General features: G+C 37.7%; 1 non-coding gene across 1 annotated transcript; it reads right to left on the bottom strand.

Annotated features, from left to right (window-relative positions):
* Positions 1 to 16,612: 16,612 nt before the first annotated feature.
* LOC112738667 (small nucleolar RNA R71) lies at positions 16,613 to 16,720 on the bottom strand. Its single transcript, XR_003169613.1, has one exon. It is a non-coding gene; the product is annotated as a small nucleolar RNA R71 (small nucleolar RNA).
* Between the last annotated feature and the right edge of the window lie 4,557 nt (positions 16,721 to 21,277).

Below are 21,277 nucleotides of genomic sequence, written 5' to 3'. Positions count from 1 at the left end.
CCAAAAGAGATACAACAGAGAGAAATGATGTGGATAGAAGAAAAGCTTAGAGACATTCCAACAGGTTGTATTGATACTTAATCCTTTTGCTGAGAAGTATTTTAACTTGAAAATTCCTACATGCCTTGCTGAAGTGTTCAATTAGGTGTAAATATAGATGTCTGCTAAGTATTCTAGCTTGCATTATGCTTGTTATTGCTCATCTGCTAAATTCTGTTTTGTCTCCCGTTGTGCATTAATAAGAGAAAAATGTTTGACATAGAGAGTAAATGTCCAATGTTGTAGGAATTAGAATGAAATTCAGTGGTGGTGCTTGCTTGATTTAATGATTAGCTCAATAATAAAAGCTGCATAATAGGATATTCTTTGTAGTGTGAACTAAGCTGCTGCTATAAGACCTTTTATTAATGAACATCCCTTGAGAATAAAGCAAAGTTAGAAAGAAAAAGAAAAGAAAAGCCAAGAATTGGCAAAGAAACAAACAATAAGGCTAGACACCAATAGCTTGGACCTTAGGACATATGCTTGTGATGCTTCTTGTACTAGGATATGCTTGGACAATTAGGTTCTGAGGAGTATTTTAAAACTTGGTAACTTGGATTAACTAATCCAGGATTATCAACCGAAAGTCCACTATCAAGAGCAACCTAGTTACAAAGCATTTAGTGATCCAAAGAGATGCTGGGCATCAATGTTCCTAGGAAGAATTTGTGAGCCAAGTGTCTGTGGTAAAGAAGTGTTGAGCAAAAATGGAGACAAAAGGCTGCTGCAACACTTGCCACCAAGCTTTCATTAAGAAATAAGCTTTCTAAGCAAAAGAAAGAAACAAAAAGCTAACAGGGATCAATCAAAGAGCAAGGTACTATAGTAGCAACTCTAGTAAATCTTCAAAGGAACATTTCATATCAGACAGCAAAGAATAATTGAGCTGCATTTGTCTGCATAAACCCCCATGAATCAAGTTCTATTATCTGCTAAATAAGGACCTATATACTTCTCTGTCTCACTTCATTTCTTCTCATGTTTAGTGCTTGCTTGGGGACAAGCAAGATTTAAGTTTGGTGTTGTGATGACAAGTCATCTTATGCTAGCTTTTTAAGCATTTTTCACTTGTTTCATTAGGTCTTATGCACTTTCTTGCACAATAAGTAAGTGATTTAGAATGGATTTTCATGATTATGTTAAATCAATCAACCATCATTTATTTACACAAAATCATATGGTTTAAGCTAGAATTATTTGATTTTATGAATGAATTAGAAACCTTGTGAATTTAGTGATACTTTGACATGTTTGTGTGGTTGCTTGTAAGTGAAGAAATGATGAAGAAAAGAAAGAACCAGGAAAGCGTTGCATTACCAAAGCGTGGCAATTCGTTAAGGCAACGCTAAGCTTGGAAACAAAGACCAGCATCCAAAGCGGGCGCTCAATTAAGTGAGCGATATGCTCACTTTAGTGAGCATTTACATGCTCTTCAGCAAAGTAAGCAAGGCCAAGAGAAGGCTGGTGCTCAATTAAGTGAGCGCTATACTCACTCTAGTGAGCATTGTCGCGCATCAAACTAAGGAAGGCAAGGAGCACTCAAATGGCGCTCAAAGAAGTGAGCACTATGCTCAAAAGAAGTGAGCATTTCGAGCTCTCAACCAAGTAAATAAAGGAAACGCATTATGCAAAAAGGGTTCACCAAGGCTCGAAGGGGGAAGCACGCATCAACACTAGACATAGCATGCATTATTTGAGCGCAGTGCTCACTTAGTGAGCGCTAGTGAGCATGCTTCACCAAGGAAAGTGAGCACAACACTCACAAAACCGAGCAGAGCACTCCACTGGAGCTGGCCTCCAGCTAAAAATTGAACCAAGCCATCTTGGATCCATTTCTTCACAAATCAAAAGGGCCCACTCCAAGCTTTGAAGACTAAAATAGAGAGTGTATACATAGGAGTAGATTTAATTTAGAGAGGAACCTTTTTTTCTTTTGGGATTTTTAACTTTTAGTTTTTAGCTCATTTTCATTTTGAATTTGGGGAATTAGGATTGAGATCTGATTTTTCTTTCTTTGTGTTCTTGCTTCTACAACTTCTACTTTCTGTTTTGAATTTTTGGATTGAGATTGAAGAACTCCATTTCAATTCTTGATCTGAAATTCATATTTTCTATTCTTCTGCATAATTCTAAGAATTGAGGAATTGGATTTAAATTTCTTTTGTTGTTTTCATTTTCATTTCTTCTACACTTTCTTTTCTGTTTGATCAAGGTAGTCATTAAGATCTAGATCTATTTTCTGATCTCATTACACTTCTTTGATTTTTAATTTCTCTTTTCGAATTTCACAATTGAGCTAAGTTTCTTTCTGTTTCGTTGCTTCAAGTAATTTTCCCTTTCTGTTGGGTGACTGAACTGCACTTCTGTATTTCACAGCTTTCTAATTTACTTTAGCTTGCATCTTCTTGTTTAATTCTAAATCCCAGCCCCCAAATCCCTTTAATTTTCAAGCAATTTAAGTCTCTCAACAATTTAGATTCAGTAATTTAGTTTTCTTACACTTTAAGCTTCAGCCATTTACATTTTTTGCAATCTAAGTTTCAGTCATTTACATTACTTGCACTTTAAGTTTCAGCTCTTTTATCTCTTTTGCACTTTACTTTTCTGTCAATTTCCCCTTTCCCTTTTAATTTCCTACAATTTAGCTTCTGTAATTTAAATTTCACTCAAATCACCAACTATTTGCTTAACTAAATTTATCACCTAACTAAAATTACTCAATCCATCAATCCCTATGGGATCGACCTCACTCTTGTGAGTAATTACTACTTGATGCGACCCGGTATACTTGCTGGTGAGTTTTGTTGTGGAAATCTGATTTTCACCCATCAAGTTTTTGGCGCCGTTGCCGGGGATTGATATAGATTGACAATGATTAAGTAAGGTGATAATCTAGATTAAACACTTTTTCTTTTCTTTTTCTTTGTTTCCAATAAGCACACTAACTGTTTGAACTTTTGTTTAAGCTAACCATAACCTTACTCTGGCAGTAGAGTGAATTGCTTTTGTTTTCTGGTTTTTCTTTGTGTTTTTCTTGCTGTTGTATGACAGAGGCAAGGAGAGAGATCCCTACTTTCTATGATCAAGACGAGAGGACTCTCCAAAGATTAAGAAGAGAAGCAAGAGGAAAATGTGTTGTTGGAGAGGAAGGATCAGAGGAACAGAATCAAGAGATGGAGGAGAATCCAACAAATCCACTAGTGGGAGTTGCCAACAGCAACGGTCAGCCCTAGAGGAGAGTCTTGGCTTCTTACACGTTTGCTAATCCAAGGCATTGTGGGAGTAGCATCCTTACTCCAAATGTTAATGCAAACAACTTTGAATTGAAGTCTCAACTCATCACTCTCATACAGAACAATTGTTCCTATGGAGGAAGCCCTCTGGAAGATCCAAACCAACACTTATCCACTTTTCTGAGGATTTGTGACACCGTCAAAACTAATGGTGTGCATCCAGATATCTACAAGCTGTTGCTGTTTCGATTTTTCATTGAGAGACAAAGCTGCTCAGTGGTTGGAAGCATTTCCCAGAGAAAGAATCAACAACAGGGAGAGATATAAAGCCTTGATTAGGAAGTGTCCCCCCGAAATATTTAATGAATGGGACAAGCTTCAGAACTTTTATGAAGGACTGACACTGAGAGCTCAAGAAGCTTTGGATTATTCAACAGGAGGATCACTACAACTTATGAAGACAGATGAAGAAGCCCAAAACCTCATAGACACAGTGGCGAACAATCAATACTTCTATGCTCATCAAAGACAATGCCAATCAGCTCAAAGGAAAGGTGTATTAGAGTTGGAAGGTGTGGACACCATTTTGGCTCAAAACAAGGTGATGCATCAGCAAACCTAGCAACAAATAGAAGTCATGGCAAAGAAGATTGATAGCTTGCAAGTTGCAGCAGTGAATACCACAAATCAACCACCAGCTGAGTGGGGGCAGAATGAAGAGAGCTATGAAGAACAGCAGCAGGAACAAGTTCAGTATGTGCACAACCAAGGATCTGGCCAAAATGACTTTCATAGAGATACCTACAACCCCTCCTGGAGGAACCACCCAAACCTGAGATGGGGAGACAACCAGAATCAAAACTAGCAGCCATGGCAAAGAAATTCAAACCAAAACAACCCCAGAAACATAAATCACCAAAACCATCAGTAAACTAACCAAAACCCATACAAAAAACCACAAACAACTACCCTAATTCTAACTTCTATTCATCCAATAACTCATCAAACAACCATAACACTTTCCACCCACCATCTACATCCTATAATCAACCACAAATACCGCAAGAAGCTCAAAGGAACTCCAATTTGGAGATACTAATAGAAAAGATGATGAAACATCAGGAGTTAACCAGCAAGAACCATGAAGCTTTAATGAGAAATTTAGAAAGGCAAATTGGACAACTGTCTAAGCAAGTAGTAAGTGAAAGACCAACCAGCTCACTCCTAAGTGATACCATTCCAAATCCCAAAGAAGAATGCAAAGTAATCCAATTAAGGAGTGGAAGGACCTTGGTGAATAACAAAGAAACCAGCAAGAGGCCAGCTGAGAATGATATGGCCTGCAACAAGGATGAAGCTATACTCAACAAGCCAGAACAGTAGAAGCTTAAAGAGAAAGAGGAGCAGCCACAAGCTTCAAGGAAAGGGAAGCAAGTAATGGAAGAACCATCACAAGAACAGAGGAAGGAAGTGAAGGCTTACACACCTCCTCTGCCATATCCTCAAAGACTACAAAAAGAACTCAAAGATCAACAATTCCCTAAGTTCCTTAAGGTCTTCAAGAAGCTGGTGATTAATATCCCACTTGCTGAAGCATTAGAGCAGATGCCTCTATATGCAAAGTTCCTGAAGGAGCTCATCAACAAAAAGAGAAGTTGGCATGAGAAAGAAACCGTCATGCTCACTGAAGAATGTAATGCAGTAATTTAAAGGGGTATTCCACCAAAGCTTAAAGATCCAGGGAGTTTTGTAGTTTCATGCACCATAGACAAGATGACATTAAAGAAAACTCTCTGCAATCTAGGTGCTAGTATCAACTTGATGCCCCTCTCAATGATGAGAAAGCTTGCCATAGAAGAAATCAAACCTACCAGGATGTCACTTGTAATGGCCGATAGATCAATCAAGACACCCAATGGAATTGTGGAAAATCTATTAGTGAACATTGGAAAGTTTATCTTCCCTGCAGACTTTGTGATCTTGGACACAGAAGAGGAAAGAAACAACTCAATTATCTTGGGAAGACCATTCCTAGCCACAGCAAGAGCTATTATTGATGTAGAAAAGGGAGAAATGATCTTCAGGGTGCACAATGAGCAAATGGTCATCAATTTTTTCAAATCAATGCAACATCCCCCTGAGCAAGAGAATTACATGAGAGTAGATATGATAGAAGGTTTGGTGGAAGAAATGTTGGAAGCCAATTATCATGAGCAACAGGAAGAAGAAGGGGAAGGAGATCAAGAGACAATAGAAAAACAAGTAGCTGCAATTTCCATTGAGAAAGAGGTGGAACAAGACAAGACAGAAGAGGTTCCAAAACAAGAATTAAAGCCTCTACCTATTCATCTCAAGTATGCATTTCTTGGAGGAGGAGAGACTCTGCCAGTAATCATCAATTCCTCCTTAAGCATGGAAGAAGAGGCAAAGCTGGTTGAAATATTGAAAGCTCACAAGACAGCTTTAGGGTGGACAATTGATGATATCAAAGGCATAAGCCCTGCCATCTGCATGCATAAAATCTTGCTAGAAGAGGATTCAAGACCTGTAGTATAACCTCAAAGAAGACTCAACCCAACCATGAGGGAGGTAGTTCAAAAGGAAGTAATGAAGCTATGGAATGCTGGAATTATATACCCAATCTATGATAGCTCTTGGGTGAGCCCAGTCCAGATTGTGCCAAAGAAGGGGGGGATGACGGTGATCTCCAGTGAGAAGAATGAGTTGATCCCTACAAGGACAGTGATTGGTTGGAAGATGTGCATAGACTATAGGAGACTGAATGAGGCTACAAGGAAAGATCATTTTCCTCTCCCTTTCATTGATCAAATGCTGGAGAAATTGGCTGGCCATGTGACGAACTGGATTTCTGTCAGTATAGAATTTTTATAAAAATAATCACGCGTTGTAAGTATAGCTTCTAGACCGACAAGAATTCCTTTCGTACAAAAATTTGGTTGTCACAAGTAACAAAACCCAATAAAATTTACAACCGAAGTATTTAAACCTCGGGTCGTCTTCTCAAGGAATTGCAGGGAAGTATGATTTATTATTGGTTATGTAAAAAAGGTTTGTTTTGGGTTTTTTGAATTAGAGAACAAGTAATTTAAGTGGCAAGAGAAATAAATTAATAATTATAAAGAAAACTCTTGACAAGGTATAAGAACTGGAAATCCCATCATAGTTATCCTTATCAGGTGTGATGAGAATTGTTTATCGCTCCCACTTAGTTAACCCTTACTAAATAAAGAAAAGTCAAGTGGACCAATCAATTTGATCCTCAAGTCCTAGTCAACTCCTGTGGAAAGACTAGCTTTAGAGTGATCCAAATCAATCAGCGAGAATTCCAATTTTCAATTAACTGCTGAGTCTGATAACTCAAGTGTTACCAATTACTTAACCAAAACCAAAAGGAGAAAAATCTGAAATTAAATTGAAAGCATTATAAATAGAATAAAACAATCACAAATCTGAAATACCTCAATTTATATTAAATAGAATATTCAAATCTAACATGGAAAGATTCATAAGCCAATTTGAAAAGATAAATAACAATTAAAGTAATAGAATAAATAAAAGTAGAAAATAAATTAAAGGAACATTGAACCTGGAATGAAGAGAAGTAGCCTAATCATAATAGAAATCCTAAATCCTAAATCCTAAGAGAGAGGAGAGAGCCTCTCTCTCTCTAAAACTACATCTAAAACCTAAAATTGTGTATTGTGAATGTTATTTCTATGAATGAATGGATTCTCCCACTTTATAGCCTCTAATCTGTGTTTTCTGGGCCGAAAACTGGGTCAAAAATAGCTCAGAAATCGTCCCCAGTAACTTCTGGTACGTACAGGTCACTGCAAAGTCACGCGAAAGCATCATCCACGCGTTAGCGTAGATTGGGTTTTTGCCAGGTCACGCGTCCGCGTGATCCATGCGTTCGTGTCACCTGGCTTCGAGGCAGCTATAGCAAACTAAATATCGTTACGAAGCCCTGGACGTTAGCTTTCCAACGCAACTGGAACCGTGTCATTTAGACCTTTGTAGCTCAAGTTATGGTCGATTTAGTAACAAAAGGTCAGGCTAGACAGCTTTAGCAGTTCCTTCAGTTTATTGTCTTCCTTCCACTTTTGCATGCTTCATTTCCATCCTCTAATCCATTCTTGCCCTATAAATCCTGAAATCACTTAACACACATATCAAGGCATCGAATGATATAAAGGGAGAATTAATATTTGGAAATTTAAAGGCTTGGGAAGCAAGTTTCCAATTATAGAACAAAATCAGGAAGGAAATTGTAAAACCATGAATTTTGTATGGATAAGTGTATGAAAGATTGATAAATCCACTCAATTGAGCACAAGATAAATCATAAAATAGTGGTTTATCACCATGCTTATTATTGCTTCCTGGATGGGTATTCCGGGTATAATCAGATAGTGGTAGACCCCAAGGACAAAGAAAATACCTCCTTTACATGTCCATTTGGAGTTTTCGCCTACAGAAGGATGCCATTTAGGATATGCAATGCCCCAGCTACCTTTCAAAGGTGTATGCTTTCCATCTTCTCATATATGGTTAAAAAATTCCTAGAGGTCTTCATGGATGATTTCTCTGTTTTTGGCAACTCTTTTGAAAATTGTTTGCAATATCTAACTCTTGTATTGAAACGATGCCAAGAAACAAACTTAGTCTTAAATTGGAAAAAATGCCATTTCATGGTACCAGAGGGTATTGTTCTTGGGCATAAAGTTTCAAACAAGGGTATAGAAGTTGATAGAGCTAAAATAGAAATCATTGAAAAACTCCCTGTACCTGTCAATGTAAAAGCAGTGAGAAGTTTTCTTGGGCATGCTGGGTTTTATAGAAGATTCATCAAAGATTTTTCAAAAATAGCCAAACCATTAAGCAATTTTCTAGTAGTTGAAAATCCTTTCATTTTTTATAACAATTGTAAACATGCCTTTGAAACTTAAAAAAAAAACTCACTACAGCACCAATCATCACACCTCCAGAATGGGGACTCCCCTTTGAACTAATGTGTGATGCAAGTGATGTTGCAATTGGTGCTGTATTGGGGCAAAAGAAAGACAAGCTGCATCATGTCATATACTATGCCAGTAAGGTGTTAAATGAGGCACAAAAGAATTATACAACCACAAAGAAAGAGCTACTGGCCATTGTATATGCATTTGATAAGTTTAGACAATACTTGATTGGTTCAAAAGTTATAGTGTATACTGATCATGCTGCTCTCAAGTATCTCATGTCTAAACAAGATGCAAAGCCTAGACTCATCAGGTGGGTGCTGCTGCTACAAGAATTTGACATTGAAGTGGGACACAGGAAGGGGAGCGAGAATCAGGTGGTAGACCATTTGTCAAGAGTGCCACAAAAGGCCAATCAAGATGTACCACAACAAGTGAATGAAAAATTTCCTGATGAACATCTTTTCCATGTCCAACAAGCACCTTGGTTTTCTGACATAGCAAACTACAAGGTGGGAAGAAAAATCCCTCAAGAACTCTCCAAGCAACAAGTGAAAAAGCTACTTAATGAAGCCAAGAAGTTTTTGTGGGAGGAACCATTTTTGTTCAAAAGATGTCCGGATGGAATGATTAGGAGGTGTGTCCCTGAAACTGATATGAGAGACATATTGTGGCATTGCCATGGTTCATCCTATTGTGGACACTTTGGACCAGAGAGAACAGCTGCCAAAGTGCTACAAAGTAGATTCTATTGGCCAACTATATTCAAGGATGCCAGAGAGTTCGTTCATCAGTGTAATGAGTGCCAAAGAACTGGAGGACTATCATGAAGGAATGAGATGCCTCAAAATTTTATTGTTGAAGTGGAGCTATTTGATCTTTGGGGCATTGATTTTATGGGCCCTTTTCCTCCTTCCTACTCTTTCAAATACATCCTGGTAGCAGTGGAGTATCTCTCAAAATGGGTGGAAGCTATAGCTACAACTACATGTGATGTACAGAATGTCCTTCAATTCCTTAAGAAGCACATTTTTACTAGATATGGAGTGTCTAAGGGTCTTGTCAGTGATGGTGGCAGTCATTTTAGCAATAAACATATGGAGAAACTACTTCAAAAATATGGGGTGATGCATAAAGTAGCTACTCCATACCACCCACAGACCAATGGCCAAGCAGAGCTTGCAAATAGGGAGTTGAAGAAGATTTTGGAGAAGACAGTAGGAGCCACCAGAAAAGATTGGGCCAGAAAGCTAGATGATGCTTTATGGGCATATAGAACAGCATTCAAAACTCCTATAGGAAGATCCCCATTTCAGCTAATCTATGGAAAATTATGCCACCTTCCTGTAGAGCTAGAACACAAAGCTTACTGGGCCACTAAGCTCCTAAATTTTGATCCTCAAACAGTAGGAAAAAAAAGGTTGTTGCAACTCAATGAGCTAGAAGAATTCATATTGGAAGCTTATGAGAATGCAAAGATATATAAGGAAAGAGCTAAAAAGTGGCATGACAAGAAGATCTTGAAAAGAGAGTTCAAACCAGAACAGCAAGTACTCCTATATAATTCCAGGCTCAAGATTTTCCCAGGCAAACTCAAATCCAAATGGACTGGCCCCTACTTGGTGACAAAGGTTCTCCCTTATGGAAGCCTTGAATTGCTTGATGAAGCAACAAAGAATAATTTCACAGCAAACGGTCACAGGGCAAAGCGTTACTTGGGAGGCCCTTGGGATGAAGAGAAGGAGGTTCAGGAGCTAAGTTGAGCAAAAATGAAGGATGTCAAGCTAGTGACATTAAAAGTGCGCTTGTCGGAAGGAAACCCAACCAGAGGTAGTTCTTTTTTCCGAACTATTTCAATAAAAAGGTTAAGTAAATTCATCCGTATTGTAAGGAGGTAAGTTTGGTGTTATACACCAAAATAATTTAAGGGTGAATGAAAGATGCTAAGTTTAGTGTTCCACTAACAATCTCAACTAAAACACATTTCAACCCTCTGCATAAATGGTTACTAGCTCCAAACAATCAGGAAACTTACTTAACCATTGTCTATTTTCTGGTTTTTAGTTCTACTACCTTTAACAAAGGTACAAGGTTTCATATATGGTTGGCTTGTTGCATAAGAAACATTGGCAAGAAAATAAGTTTGGTGTTCACATACCAAACTAAGTTCAAAAGCCTACACACAATTTCTGCATACTAATCAATTGCCTAAGGGCTTGGGTAACAAGCAACTTCTATGGATTATGCAGGAAAACATTCAACCTTTGGAAGGATCTGTATCATCATCCAAAAGAGATACAACAGAGAGAAATGATGAGGACAGAAGAAAAGCTGAGAGACATTCCAACAGGTTGTATTGATACTTAATCCTTTTGCTGAGAAGTATTTTAACTTGGAAATTCCTACATGCCTTGCTGAAGTGTTCAATTAGGTATAAATATAGATGTCTGCTAGGTATTCTAGCTTGCATTATGCTTGTTATTGCTCATCTGTTAAATTCTGTTTTGTCTCCCTTTGTGCATCAATAAGAGAAAAATGTTTGACATAGAGAGTAAATGTCCAATGTTGTAGGAATTAGAATGAAATTCAGTGGTGGTGCTTGCTTGATTTAATGATTAGCTCAATAATAAAAGCTGCATAATAGGATGTTCTTTGTAGTGTGAACTAAGCTGCTGCTATAAAACCTTTTATTAATGAACATCCCTTGAGAATAAAGCAAAGTAAGAAAGAAAAAGAAAAGAAAAGCCAAGAATTGGCAAAGAAACAAACAATAAGGCTAGACACCAATAGCTTGGACCTTAGGACATATGCCTGTGATGCTTCTTGTACTAGGATATGCTTGGACAATTAGGTTCTGAGGAGTATTTTAAAACTTGGTAACTTGGATTAACTAATCCGGGATTATCAACCGAAAGTCCACTATCAAGAGCAACCTAGTTACAAAGCATTTAGCGATCCAAAGAGATGCTGGACATCAATGTTCCTAGGAAGAATTTGTGAGCCAAGTATCTGTGGTAAAGAAGTGTTGAGCGAAAATTGAGCCAAAAGGCTGCTGCAACACTTGCCACCAAGCTTTCATTAAGAAATAAGCTTTCTAAGCAAAAGAAAGAAAGAAAAAGATAAAAGGGATCAATCAAAGAGCAAGGTACTATAGTAGCAACTCTAGTAAATATTCAAAGGAACATTTCATATCAGACAGCAAAGAATAATTGAGCTGCATTTGTCTGCATAAAACCCCATGAATCAAGTTCTATTATCTGCTAAATAAGGACCTATATACTTCTCTGTCTCACTTTATTTCTTCTCATGTTTAGTGCTTGCTTGGGGACAAGCAAGATTTAAGTTTGGTGTTGTGATGACAAGTCATCTTATGCTAGCTTTTCAAGCATTTTTCACTTGTTTCATTAGGTCTTATGCACTTTTTTGGACAATAAGTAAGTGATTTGGAGTGGATTTTCATGATTATGTTAGATCAATCAACCATCATTTATTTGACATAAAATCATAGGGTTTAAGCTAGAATTAATTGATTTTATGAATGAATTAGAAACCTTGTGAATTTAGTGATACTTTGACGTGTTTGTGTGGTTGCTTGTAGGTGAAGAAATGATGAAGAAAAGAAAGAACCAGGAAAGCGTTGCATGACCAAAGCGTGGCAATTCATTAAGGCAATACTAAGCTTGGAAAAAAAGACCAGCATCCAAGGCGGGCGCTCAATTAGGTGAGCTCTATGCTCACTCTAGTGAGCATTTGCATGCTCTTCAGCAAAGGAAGCAAGGCCAAAACAAGGCTGGTACTCAATTAAGTGAGCGCTATGCTCACTCTAGTGAGCATTGTCGCGCATCAAACCAAGGAAGGCAAGGAGTACTCAAATGGCGCTCAAAGAAGTGAGCACTATGCTCAAAAGAAGTGAGCATTTTCGAGCTCTCAACCAAGTAAATAAAGGAAGCGCATCATGCAAAAAGGGGTTCACCAAGGCTCGAAGGGGGAAGCACGCATCAACACTAAACATAGCGCTCATTATTTGAGCGCAGTGCTCACTTAGTGAGCGCTAGTGAGCATGCTTCACCAAGGAAAGTGAGCACAACGCTCACAAAACCGAGCAGAGCACTCCACTGGAGCAGGCCTCCAACTAAAAATTGAACCAAGCCATCTTGGATCCATTTCTTCACAAATCAAAAGGGCCCACTCCAAGCTTTGAAGATGATGAGCGGATAATTTATACGCTTTTTGGCTTTATTTTTAGTATGTTTTTAGTAGGATCTAGTTACTTTTAGGGATATTTTCATTAGTTTTTATGTTAAATTCACATTTCTGGACTTTACTATGAGTTTTTGTATTTTTCTGTGATTTCAGGTATTTTCTGGCTGAAATTGAGGGACTTGAGCAAAAATCAGATTTAGAGGTTGAAGAAGGACTGCGGATGCTGTTGGATTCTGACCTCCCTGCACTCAAAATGGATTTTCTGGAGCTACAGAACTCAAAATGGCGCGTTTCTAATTGCGTTGGAAAGTAGACATCCAGGGCTTTCCAAAAATATATAATAGTCCATACTTTGGTTGAGTTTAGATGACGCAAAAGGGCGTTGAACGCCAGTTCTACGCTGTAGTCTGGAGTTAAACGCCAGAAACACGTCACAAGCCAGAGTTGAACGCCAGAAATACGTTACAAACTGGCGTTCAACTCCAAGAATGACCTCTCCACAAGTAAACTTCAAGCTCAGCCCAAGCACACACCAAGTGGGCCCCGGAAGTGGATTTATGCATCAATTACTTACTTCTGTAAACCCTAGTAACTAGTTTAGTATAAATAGGATTTTTTACTATTGTATTTGACATCCTGGATTGTATTTTTGATCCTGTGATCACGTTTTGGGGGCTGGCCATTCGGCCATGCCTGAACCTTTCACTTATGTATTTTTAACGGTAGAGTTTCTACACTCCATAGATTAAGGTGTGGAGCTCTGCTGTTCCTCATGAATTAATGCAAAGTACTACCGTTTTTCTATTCAATTCAACTTATTCCGCGTCTAAGATATTCATTCGCACTTCAACATGAATGTGATGAACGTGACAATCATCATCATTCCCCCACGAACGCGTGCCTGACAACCACTTCCGTTCTACCTTAGATTGAATGAGTATCTCTTGGATCTCTTAATCAGAATCTTCGTGGTATAAGCTAGATTGATGGCGGCATTCATGAGAATCCGGAAAGTCTAAACCTTGTCTGTGTTATTCCGAGTAGGATTCAGGGATTGAATGACTGTGACGAACTTCAAACTCGCGAGTGCTGGGCGTAGTGACAGACGCAAAAGGAGGGTGAATCCTATTCCAGTATGATCGAGAACCTCAGATGATTAGCCGTGCCGTGACAGAGCGTTTGGACCATTTTCACAAGAGGATAGGATGCAGCCATTGACCATGGTGATGCCTCCAGATGATTAGCCATGCAGTGACAGCGCATCGGACCATTTTCACAGAGAGGATGAAAAGTAGCCATTGACAATGGTGATGTCCTTACATAAAGCCAGCCATAGAAAGGAGTAGGATTGATTGGATGAAGACAGCAGGAAAGCAGAAGTTCAGAGGAACGAAAGCATCTCTATACGCTTATCTGAAATTCTCACCAATGAATTACATAAGTATTTCTATCTTTATTTTATGTCTATTATTTATTTTCGAAAACTCCATAACTATTTGATATCCGCCTGACTGAGATTTACAAGGTGACCATAGCTTGCTTCATACCAACAATCTCCGTGGGATCGACCCTTACTCACGTAAGGTTTATTACTTGGACGACCCAGTGCACTTGCTGGTTAGTTGTATCGAAGTTGTGAATGAAAAATGATTTATTAAGACGTGCGTACAGATTTTTTGGCGCCGTTGCCTGAGATCACAATTTTGTGCACCAAGTTTTTGGCGCCGTTGCCGGGGATTGTTCGAGTTTGGACAACTGACGGTTCATCTTGTTGCTCAGATTAGGTAATTTTCTTTTTGTTTTATTTTCAAAAATTTTTCAAAAAAAAAATTATTTTCAAAAAAATTTTTCAAAAACTTCTCCTTTGTTTTCGATAAAAAAGAAAAAAAATTTCTTTTCAAAAATTTTATTATATTCTTCAGAATTTTTAAGAATGAATTCTAGTGTTTCATGAAGCATGTTGAAGCCTGACTGGCTGTAAAGCCATATCTAAATTCATTTAGACTGGGGCTTCCAACCCAACATTATCAAGAGCAAGCTAGTTGTTGCTAATCCACCTGCTGCTGTTCCAGATCCAAAAGATTTACATGCTAAAGCTTGACTGGCTATTAAGCCATGTCTAACCCTCAGATTGGAGCTTTAGAATAAGAGTGCAAGATTCCTGGAATTCATATTAAAAATTTTGGAATCCTTATTTTTCTTTTTCACAAATAATTTTTGAAAAATCCAAAAAAATTAGAAAATCATAAAAATAAAAAATATTTCATGCTTCTTGTTTGAGTCTTGAGTCAGATTTTAAGTTTGGTGTCAATTGCATATTCATTTTACATTTTTCGAAAAAAATCATGCATTCATGGTGTTCCTCATGATCTTCAAGTTGTTCTTGATAAATCTTCTTGTTTGATCTTGATGTCTTCTTGTTTTGTGTCTTTTCTTGTTTCTTATGTGCATTTTTGCATCCATAGAGTCTAAGCATCAAAGATTTCTAAGTTTGGTGTCTTGCATGTTTTCTTTGCATTAAAAATTTTTTAAAAATATGTTCCTGATGTTCATCATGATCTTCAAAGTGTTCTTGGTGTTCATCTTGACATTCATAGCATTCTTGCATGCATTCATTGTTTTTGATCTAAAAATTTTCATGCATTGCATCATTTTCATGTTTTTCTCTCTCATCATAAAAATTTAAAAAATAAAAAAAATATCTTTCCCTTTTTCCTCTCATAAAATTCGAAAATTTGAGTTGATTTTTTTTTTAAAAATTTTTAAAATCTAGTTGTTTTCTATGAGTCAAATCAAATTTTCAAATTTTATCTTTTTCAAAATCTTTTTCAAAAATCATATCCTTTTCACTTTTCTTATTTATTTTTGAAAATTTTTAAAATATTTTTCAAAAATCTTTTTCTTATCTTTATCTCCTAATTTTCGAAAATAACATCATCAATTAATATTTTGATTCAAAAATTTCAAGTTTGTTACTTGCTTGCTAAGAAAGATTCAAACTTTAAGTTCTAGAATCATATCTTGTGATTTCTTGTGAACCAAGTCATTAATTGTGATTCAAAAAAAATCAAATCTTTTTTTTCAAAAACTAATTTAAATCATATCTTTTCAAAAATATCTTTTTATCTTATCTTTTTCAAAAATTTGATTTTAAAATATCTTTTCTAACTTCCTATCTTCTTATCTTTTTTCAAAATTGATTTTCAAAGTTGTTTCAACTAACTAACTAACTTTTTGTTTGTTTCTTATTTTTTCAAAACTACCTAACTAACTCTCTCTCTCTAATTTTCGAAAATATCTTCCCTCTTTTTCAAAAATTCTTTTTAATTAACTAATTGTTTCAAATTTTAATTTTAATTTTCGAAAATCACTAACCATTTTTCAAAAATAATTTTTGAAAATTCTTTTTCTCTCTCATCTCCTTCTATTTATTTATTCATCTACTAACAAATCTCTCCCATCCAAAAATTCGAACACTACCTCCCTCTCTGTGTTCGAGTTTTTCTTCCCTTCTTTACATTACATTCTTTTCTTCTTCTTTTCTTCTACTCACACAGGGACCTCTATACTGTGGTAAAAAGGATCCCTATTATTATTTTTCTGTTCCCTCTTTTTCATATGAGCAAGAGCAAGGACAAGAATATTCTTGTTGAAGCAGATCCAGAACCTGAAAGGACTCTGAAGAGAAAACTAAGAGAAGCTAAAATACAACAATCCAGAGATCACCTTACAGAAATTTTCGAACAGGAAGAGGAGATGGCAGCCGAAAATAATAATAATGCAAGGAGAATGCTTGGTGACTTCACTGCACCTAATTCCAATTTACATGGAAGAAGCATCTCCATCCCTACCATTGGAGCAAACAATTTTGAGCTTAAACCTCAATTAGTTTCTCTAATGCAACAAAATTGCAAGTTTCATGGACTTCCATCTGAAGATCCTTTTCAGTTCTTAACTGAATTCTTGCAGATCTGTGATACTGTTAAGACTAATGGAGTAAATCCTGAAGTCTACAGGCTCATGCTTTTCCCTTTTGCTGTGAGAGACAGAGCTAGAATATGGTTGGACTCTCAACCTTAAGATAGCCTGAACTCTTGGGATAAGCTGGTCAAGGCTTTCTTAGCCAAGTTCTTTCCTCCTCAAAAGCTGAGTAAGCTTAGAGTGGATGTTCAAACCTTCAGACAGAAGGAAGCTGAATCCCTCTATGAAGCATGGGAGAGATACAAGCAACTGACCAAAAAGTGTCCTTCTGACATGCTTTCAGAATGGACCATCCTGGATATATTCTATGATGGTCTGTCTGAATTAGCTAAGATGTCATTGGATACTTCTGCAGGTGGATCCATTCACCTAAAGAAAACGCCTACAGAAGCTCAAGAACTCATTGACATGGTTGCTAATAACCAGTTTATGTACACTTCTGAGAGAAATCCTGTGAGTAATGGGATGCCTCAGAAGAAGGGAGTTCTTGAAATTGATACTCTGAATGCCATATTGGCTCAGAATAAAATATTGACTCAGCAAGTCAATATGATTTCTTAGAGTCTAAATGGAATGCAAGCTGCATCCAAAAGTACTCAAGAGGCACCTTCTGAAGAAGAGGCCTATGATCCTGAGAACCCTGCAATAGCATAGGTAAATTACTTAGGTGAACCTTATGGAAACACCTATAACTCATCATGAAGAAATCATCCAAATTTCTCATGGAAGGATCAACAAAAGCCTCAACAAGACTTTAATAATGGTGGAAGAAACAGGTTTAACAATAGTAAACTTTTTCCATCCTCTACTCAGTAACAAACAGAGAATTCTGAACAAAATACTTCTAATTTAGCAAACTTAGTCTCTGATTTGTCCAAGGCCACTTTAAGTTTCATGAATGAAACAAGGTCATCCATTAGAAATTTGGAGGCACAAGTCGGCCAGCTGAGTAAGAAGATCACTGAAACCCCTCCTAGTACTCTCCCAAGCAATACAGAAGAGAATCCAAAAGGAGAATGCAAAGCAATTGAATTGATTACCATGGCCGAACCTGGGAGGAAGGGGAGGACGTGAATCCCAGTGAGGAAGACCTCCTGGGACGTCCAGTGATCAATAAGGAGTTTCCCTCTAAGGAACCAAAGGAATCTGAGACTCATCTAGAGACCATAGAGATTCCATTGAACCTCCTTATGCCCTTCATGAGCTCTGATGAGTATTCCTCTTCTGAAGAGAATGAGGATGTTACTGAAGAGCAAGTTACCAAGTTCCTTGGTGCAATCATGAAGCTGAATGCCAATTTATTTGGTAATGAAACTTGGGGAGATGAACTTCCCCTGTTCACCAATGAACTAAATGCATTGGATCAACTGAGATTACCTCAGAAGAAACAGGATCCTAGAAAGTTCCTAATACCTTGTACCATAGGCACCATGACCTTTGAGAAGGCTCTATGTGACCTTGGGTCAGGAATAAACCTCATGCCACTCTCTATAATGGAGAAACTGGGAATCTTTGAGGTACAAGCTGCTAAAATCTCGTTAGAGATGGCAGACAATTCCAGAAAACAGGCTTATGGACAAGTAGAGGACATATTAGTAAAGGTTGAAGGCCTTTACATCCCTGTTGATTTCATAATCCTAGATACTGGGAAGAATGAGGATGAATCCATCATCCTTGGAAGACCCTTCCTAGCCACAGCAAGAGCTGTGATTGATGTTAACAGAGGTGAACTAGTCCTTCAATTGAATGAGGACTCCCTTGAGTTTAAAACTCAAGGACATCCTTCTGTAAACATGAAAAAGAGGCACAGTAAGCTTCTCTCAAAACAGAGTCAACCAGAGCCCCCACAGCCAAACTCTAAGTTTGGTGTTGGGGAGTCTCAACAATGCTCTGAACATCTGTGAGGCTCCATGAGAACCCACTGTCAAGCTATTGATTTTAAAGAAGCGCTTGTTGGGAGGCAACCCAATTTTTATTTAATTATATTTTTTCTTAGTTATATGTCTTCATAGGTTCATGATCATGTGGAGTCACAAAAACAACTAAAAAAACTGAAGAGAAATTAAAAACAGCATAAAAAAACAGCAGAAGAAAAATCACACCCTGGAGGAGGATCTCACTGGCGTTTAAACGCCAATAAGGAGCATCTGTCTGGCGTTCAACGCCAGAACAGAGCATGTTTCTGGCGTTGAACGCCAGAAACAAGCAGCATCCTAGCATTCAGACGCCAGAAATGCACAGTGAAGAAGAGCTGGCGCTGAACGCCAGAAATAAGCATCTGGGCGCTGAACGCCCAGAACAAGCATCAATTCGGCGTTTAAACGCCAAAATTGTATGCAAAGGCGTTTTACATGCCTAATGGGTGCAGGGATGTAAATCCTTGATACCTCAGGATCTGTGGACACCACAGGATCATCTCAGGATCTGTGAATCTCACAGGATCCCCACCCACCTCACCCTCTCTCTCTCCATTCATGGTCATCCCTTCTGTTTTCCATTCACCACTCACATCCATACACACATCCCTCCATCTTCTCCATATCTTCTTCTTCTTCTTCTTCTATTCTTTCTTCTTTTGCTCGAGGGCGAGCAACATTCTAAGTTTGGTGTGGTAAAAGCATAAGCTTTTTGTTTTTCCATTACCATTGATGGCACCTAAGACTGGAGAAACCTCTAGAAAAGGGGAAGGGAAGACAAAGGCTTCCACCTCCGAGTCATGGGAGATGGAAAGATTCATCTCAAGGGTCTATAGCTCAGTGGTAGAACATGTGACTGCAAATCAAGAGATCCCTGAGATACCTCAAGGGATGCACTTCCCTCCACATAATTATTGGAAGCAACTGAGGATAGGAATACCAAAAATTACTAGGGATCAAGCCATCATTGGTTCCTCAAGAAGGAAACGCCACCATCACTAAGGTGGACTCATTCCTTGTTCTTAAATTCTCTATTTTTCGTTTTCTTTATGTTAAGTACTTATCTAAGTTTGTGTCTTATTACATGATCATTAGTATTTAGTAACTATGTCTTAAAGTTATGAATGTCCTATGAATCCATCACCTCTCTTAAATGACAAAATGTTTTAATTCAAAAGAACAAGAAGTACATGAGTTTCAAATTTATCCTTGAACTTAGTTTAATTATATTGATGTGGTGACAATACTTTTTGTTTTCTGAATGAATGCTTGAACAGTGCATATGTCTTTTGAAGTTGTTGTTTAAGAATGTTAAATATGTTGGCTCTTGAAAGAATGATGACAAGGAGACATGTTATTTGATAATCTGAAAAATCATAAAAATGATTCTTGAAGCAAGAAAAAGCAGCAAAGAACAAAGCTTGCAGAAAAAAAAATAGCGAAAAAAATAGAAAGAAAAAGAAAAAGCAAGCAAAAAAAGCCAAAAGCTCTTAAAACCAAGAGGCAAGAGCAAAAAGCCAATAACCCTTAAAACCAAAAGGCAAGGGTAAATAAAAAGGATCCCAAGGCTTTGAGCATTAGTGGATAGGAAGGCCTACAGGAATAAAATCCTGGGCTAAGCAGCTAAACCAAGCTGTCCCTAACCATGTGCTTGTGGCGTGAAGGTGTCAAGTGAAAACTTGAGAGTGAGCGGTTAAAGTCAAGGTCCAAAGCAAAAAAAAAAAAAAGAGAGTGTGCTTAAGAACCCTGGACACCTCTAATTGGGGACTTTAGCAAAGCTGAGTCACAATCTGAAAAGGTTCACCCAATTATGTGTCTGTGGCATTTATGTATCCAGTGGTAATACTGGAAAACAAAGTGCTTAGGGCCACGGCCAAGACTCATAAAGTAGCTGCGTTCAAGAATCAACATACTGAACTAGGAGAATCAATAACACTATCTGAACTCTGAGTTCCTATAGATGCCAATCATTCTGAACCTCAATGGATAAAGTGAGATGCCAAAACTATTCAAGAGGCAAAAAGCTACAAGTCCCGCTCATCTTATTGGAGCTATGCTTCATTGATATTTTGGAATTTATAGTATATTCTCTACTTTTTATCCTAATTGATTTTCAGTTGCTTGGGGACAAGCAACAATTTAAGTTTGGTGTTGTGATGAGCGGATAATTTATACGCTTTTTGGCATTGTTTTTAGTATGTTTTTAGTAGGATCTAGTTACTTTTAGGGATATTTTCATTAGTTTTTATGTTAAATTCACATTTCTGGACTTTACTATGAGTTTGTGTGTTTTTCTATGATTTCAGGTATTTTCTGGCTGAAATTGAGGGACTTGAGCAAAAATCAGATTCAGAGGTTGAAGAAGGACTGCTGATGCTGTTGGATTCTGACCTCCCTGCACTCAAAATGGATTTTCTAGAGCTACAGAACTCAAAATAGTGCGCTTCCAATTGCGTTGGAAATTAGACATCCAGGGCTTTCCAGAAATATATAATAGTCCATACTTTGGTCGAGTTTAGATGACGCAAAAGGGCGTTGAACGCCAGTTTTACGCTGCAGTCTGGAGTTAAACGCCAGAAACACGTCACAAGCCAGAGTTGAATGCCAGAAATACGTTACAAACTGGCGTTCAACTCCAAGAATGACCTCTCCACGTGTAAACTTCAAGCTCAGCCCAAGCACACACCAAGTGGGCCCCAGAAGTGGATTTATGCATCAATTACTTACTTCTGTAAACCCTAGTAACTAGTTTAGTATAAATAGGACTTTTTACTATTGTATTTGACATCCTGGATTGTATTTTTGATCCTGTGATCACGTTTTGGGGGCTGGCCATTCGGCCATGCCTGAACCTTTCACTTATGTATTTTTAACGGTAGAGTTTCTACACTCCATAGATTAAGGTGTGGAGCTTTGCTGT

This window comes from Arachis hypogaea, chromosome 13 (assembly GCF_003086295.3).
Source record: "Arachis hypogaea cultivar Tifrunner chromosome 13, arahy.Tifrunner.gnm2.J5K5, whole genome shotgun sequence".
NCBI classification, from domain to species: domain Eukaryota; kingdom Viridiplantae; phylum Streptophyta; class Magnoliopsida; order Fabales; family Fabaceae; genus Arachis; species Arachis hypogaea.
This window is presented reverse-complemented; position numbering and strand designations above follow the sequence as displayed.